This window comes from Cicer arietinum, chromosome 7, assembly GCF_000331145.2.
Source record: "Cicer arietinum cultivar CDC Frontier isolate Library 1 chromosome 7, Cicar.CDCFrontier_v2.0, whole genome shotgun sequence".
NCBI lineage: Eukaryota > Viridiplantae > Streptophyta > Magnoliopsida > Fabales > Fabaceae > Cicer > Cicer arietinum.
In genome coordinates this window covers 45,163,223-45,169,101 of record NC_021166.2, presented here as the reverse complement: position 1 = coordinate 45,169,101, position 5,879 = coordinate 45,163,223, and the positions used below count along the sequence as shown (strand labels likewise).

At 26.9% G+C, this 5,879-nt stretch overlaps 1 pseudogene; it reads right to left on the bottom strand.

The window, feature by feature from the left end:
* Positions 1-60: 60 nt before the first annotated feature.
* On the bottom strand, positions 61-4,844 carry LOC101501803 (protein ZINC INDUCED FACILITATOR-LIKE 1-like; annotated as a pseudogene).
* Between the last annotated feature and the right edge of the window lie 1,035 nt (positions 4,845-5,879).

Sequence of the window (5,879 nt, the reverse complement as noted above, 5' to 3'; positions counted from 1 at the left end):
AATCCACTTATCATTAATGGATAAACTGATAGAAACACCAGATGAGAGGAAAAAAGTTCACTTACTTATCAAAAAAGGAATCCTTCATAAATATTTTTGGATATTTTTCTACCGGCTGTAACAAGAAATTTCACAAAGTATTAGTGAAACAAATGATAAAACTGCACATGCATATGCCACTAGTTACATTCATACACATACACATAACAAAAAACACCGAAGAAAATGTCAAGTTGCAATTTTTTATTTTATAGTCAAAATGAAAAGTATGACATTCAAACTCCTGAATCTTATCTACGAATTAAAACAACAGCACCTAAATCTTAGTGGATCGTGGCATCAATCTCACTCTTCCATTTACAAAGCTGCAAAATATGAAAAACATGCACAAGACATTTATTTGGATATGGAAAATGGTATAAAAAAATTTATACTTTATAGTTCTCAATTCAATACGAAAAAACAAGCATTAGCCTCTACATAAATACATGTACAAAATTCAAGTCTTTTTGCAAGATGTATTTTATACTATAAAAGGAAAAGAATAAAAATAGTACCTGAGCCAAATATCCACCCAATGCTGGACCAATGACTAAACCTATGCCCCAAGCTGCACTAACCTAAAAGCGTATAATACATTCAATAATTATGATAGAAATGCAGTATTAAAAACTGATAGTATACACAAACAAGAATTCGTGAGACTTACAGTAGAAAGTCCTATAGCTTGATGCTCTTCTCGGAAAAGTTCAGTAGCATAGGCCTGTTAAATATAGAGAAGTTTGTGAAATACATATGCTAATTGAAGATACAATGTGTAGCAACCCAAATTTTATAATAAATATTTTCTTAATGAAATAGGATTTTAGATAATTAATTTAATTTTAAAACTATTTTAGAATATATGTGGATAAATCTTGTGACTAACTTTCGTTATATGGAAGCTTTCTATGATACGTTAATTTTGTATATATTTGACTAAATAAGTGATGTAAATAACAAATATTATATGTTATTATTTTATATATTTTTCTATAAATAATAGTATTCTAGTGTAAATATTTTAAAGAATAAGATTTTAGGCGTCTCTATATGTACATGTATATGTGTGCTTGCAGTTAATGTGATATTTTCTAGTATGTTTGACTGATGTTAAACGCACAAATAATTATATTTAATTATTTATAAATACATTTTATTTTAATTATTTATTTTACAAATAATTATCTTGATATATTAGTAATTTTAATATTGATTTTCTTTATTTTTATATAGTTGCACATATTTATTTTTAATTATTAAGTAATATAAATTGTTGATGTTATATTTATTTATTTCATCATTTCGACTATTCTATAAAGATGAACGGGAAAACTGTATTTCCCAACAATTCATACGGGGATCGCTACGTACAGAAATAGCCATTTGAGAGATAATGTAATTAATGTGAAAATATTGGGACTGTGAGATTAAAGTGTAAAATAGAAATGTTTATAAGATGTTGATTGATTTAATTTTGAATAATTGTTTGGTATTTGATATTTGATATTGTTGTGATGTTGGATGTTGAATAAAATTATGTGCATATGTTTGATTAGACAAATTTATGTGATGTGATAATAAAAGATGGATGCATTGTATGACACATGTTTATGTGATGATAATGATGATGTTTGATTGATGATAGTGATGTTATGAAATTGTGATGACTTTATATGATGTTCATGATTATGTATGATTAATGATGTTATAAAATTGTGATGAGAATATTGAAGTACCCCATGGTTGATGAGATAGTGATGATTCCTAAAAATGATGTTCTTAATGGAGTAGTCTAAGCTAACGAGGGGAGAAAATAAATATTGAGAATTTGTGAAGTGGAGATTATTTTGTCGTCATATAGGTAGGGTCTGACAAGTCTAGTGATTCTGGGGAAGCACAACTGAATGAGTCTGATCGTGGCGGTCTGCTATTGAGCCTTAAGGCAAGATTGTTAGACCTTGGAGGTATTCAGGTGGGGAATTCCTAACTGACTTGGAGGTAGCACTCCAAATGTCGGGAGCTACCATGCAACACACGTTTACCTCGACTGTCGCGTATATGTGTCTCGGGTTGAGTTGATGAGATCTATGATGACATGGCCAATTTGAATTGTCCTTCCACCAAAATGGTGGCATAGTATCAAGCCTTCTAACCAAGTATTTCAGAGTTAGAATGGTACCACATTGTGAAGTAGAATATAAGCTCATGCATTGCATTGCATTGCATTTTCTTGTGATTGTTTTGTTGTGATTAATAGGTATCGTGTGTGATAATAATTTCTCTTAGATGATTTGATATTATAGTGAAATGCACTGGTTTTACTTGAGTGGTTTTAACTTTATAATGTGATATTTTTTCTTGAAGAATATTTGTGTTATGATACAGTGTATTATGATTGTTTACGTGTTCTTCTTACTTATATTATATTATTAACATGATTTCAAAACTCATCTCCTTCGTTGTTTGTGTTTGACTGGTTTGGCCATGCGTTTGCGAAATCGCAGTTATTACTGGTTAATGAGTCTTGAAGTTCAATTTTGGAAGAAACCCCGCTCTGATAGGTGATACCGGGAATTTAGAATTGTAATTTATATTTTAGTATGTAATTACAAATGACTTTTTATATGAAAACCTTAGTACTAGTATGTTTTTTGGAATTAAAATAAGAATTTATAGTTAAATAAAGTTCATTGAGATTAAATTGTTTTAATTGAGTAATAAAGTTTGAATTGTTCCATGTGTACTATGAGAAACATGATATCCTAAATTAGTTACAAAAGTTTTTATTTTTTTGGAAACATATTTTCTTTATCCGCTGCAAATTTTACTCAAAAAAATCTAGTATAAATTATTATATATGTGATTTTGGGATTTAGGGTGTCACACAATGAAATGAGCAATAGTAATCAGATGTAATAGAAAACTCTTACTAATACCTTTACTGGTCCAAGCACACCGTTTAAACTTCCAAGAAGAAATCTCGTTATAACAGCCATCCAAAAACTAGTACTAAGACCAAATAGTGTGTTGAATATTACACTAAAATCAAATAAGCAACAATAATTATAAGAGAAATCACATAATATAACTTAAAGAAAGAATCTGTTGAATTGTTTGACACTTACACTGCGATGATCCCTAAAATTATAACAGGTTTTCGACCATAACGATCGGAAATCATTCCCCAGAATACTGATGTCAAAGATCTTCCAAGCATGAATGAAGATCCTACAACATTTTCAATCATCATCATCAATGATGAACTTATGACAAAAATAATATATTTCAAAGAATGGAAATACTAAAAAATATTTTACCAACATAACCAGCATAATAGCTAATATCAGCCTCTTCTTTTGCAACATTGAAATCCCGTACCTGAAAATAAATGTTGTATTGTTTAGGATTATCTTATGTGCATCAATCAATATAAAGTTGAATAATAACCAAATATTTCACTTTTTGAGTATTTCATATTAAATGTTACAACGTCCAATAGTTTGCAATTACTAGTCACAATTAACAGAAGAGAACTTAATTGATTTACACAATTTTTAATAATAGTAAAAAATTGTTTAGAGGGCTAAATTGTAATTTGTTAAAGTGATCAATTTAGATGTTCAAAATTTATTCACTTAGCCAAGGTACTTAACACACTTCACATTAATAATAATTTCTTTCTTACAAAGTAACATCAAAGAAATAACAAATGTCACAATATCAAAGGAATTATCTTGTGGAAAGTATAAAGTAAGGCTCATAAAATAGATAGTAAATCATAAATTTACCATGAAATAAAGGAATGGAAAGAGAGATGATGCAGGTAATGCTGAAAATGACAAAAAAAAAAAGAAAAAAAGATAGTTAGTGCATATACATATTCAAACACTAATTGTCATTTAAAAAACATCATAATGAAAATCACACAAAACATTTAAGTTCAATATTCTCACACTACTCATATAAGAGGCACGACAAATATATACAATTTCATACATCAAGAGAGAGATTAAAATATCATATGAATTCAAATAGTTGAGTTAACATGTCATATATCAAAAGAGAGTAGTTTTTGTTTTGATGATAGGCACAAACTTTTACTTCTATAACAAATTTTACTTCTATAAGTTTAGATTTAGTGCAATTCACTGCACTTACAACTATCAAAATTCAACCGTTCAAGTTCAGATGACAGAAAGTTAAATCATTCTTATATTTAATGGACTAATAAATATATAGACGCGAGACAAGATAGAGACACCAATAATGAGGTAAGAAAATTGATGTGATTGGTCCAAACTTAAGAAATTTAGATCCTTCACATCACATATTAAGAAATGAAAATATGATATATAAACAAAAAGTCTGAAAGAAGATAATTGTAACATTAAATTTGTGAAGAAATGAAAAATAAGAAGTTGAATGCTTACTAGCAGATATGACCACCATCCAAATAATCAAAAGATTTGTAATGGATACTCCTTGATTAAGTTCTTTGGCTTGTTCCACTTTACAACCAGGGCAATCCTTAAAGTACTGCTTCTCCAACAATGGCTCTCTCATATGATCTTCCTCCATGCTTGTAACAAAATTTCACTTCTTACCTATTTTTCTATATCACTTTATATGAAACATAAACAAAAAGATAAATCAGAATGAGATATATCAAAGAAAGTGAAAAACTAGTGGTTGAGCAAATAAACGTACAGCTCCTTGAGAAATTCTTCGAGCTAAATGTTATGAAATGAAAATTACTAGGCCTAGTCTGATACTTTATGCATGTCAGAGATGTTGGTATATAATGTTTCATTTCTCATCTCACAAATATAATAATGAAAACAATCAAAAGATAAATTTTATTAAAGTTTATAACTTTATGAATTTTTTATTATATATAAAGTTAAACATTTTGATTGACTACAATAAAAGAAATTAGTTTTATATTAAATTATTTTCTACAATAAAAGAAATTATAATATAAAAAAAATATCCTTTTACTACTTTAAAAACTAAATTTGAGTGGCTTTTAGAATAATATAATGTTTCACATGACAATTATTTATAATGAGTGACATAGACATTAGATATATTTTACCAAATAGACATTAGATATAAAATTTCAAATGTCGACTTGATACTTAATATATACTTTTTTTTTCTTTTTTGATAAGTAGTTATTGAGTTTTCATTATATATTAAAAAAACTGTTTGTGTAATCAACGCGTAAACTTTTGTCATATAATATTATAAATAAAAATAACTATTTTTACGTAAAAAAATTAGTTAATAAGTGTAACTTTTTTTCTTTCTAAATTTCATATAAAATATAATCTAAATTTACAAATTATCTATTTAGAGGTTAAACATTCAACTATTTATGTTAAATATTTTTTTTATTAAAGTAAATGTTGTATATTAAGAATACTAACATCAAATAAATAAAAAATAGTTAAATTTTTTTATTAATAATATTGACCAAAATTTTGAGATTACTTCTTATTTATAATAATGGTAAGAGAAAGTATGTTACTATTACTAAATTGTTCATGCATAGAGATATACTTATTAATTTTTTACATTTCAAAATAAATTAAATAACACTATTAATAGGAATATTTAAAGAAAGAATAATAAATATATCTACTAATTTTATGGACACTTGTATTTAGAAAAAGAAATTCAATATCTATTTATAGTTAAAGACAGATAGAAACATTTTTATGAACCAACATCACACGATAAACTTTCAAAGATGAGAAAGTGATCAATTTAGTTAATTAATTTTATGGTAAGCTAAGAACATTGTAGCTAATAGCATTAAGTCACTATTTGTTTGC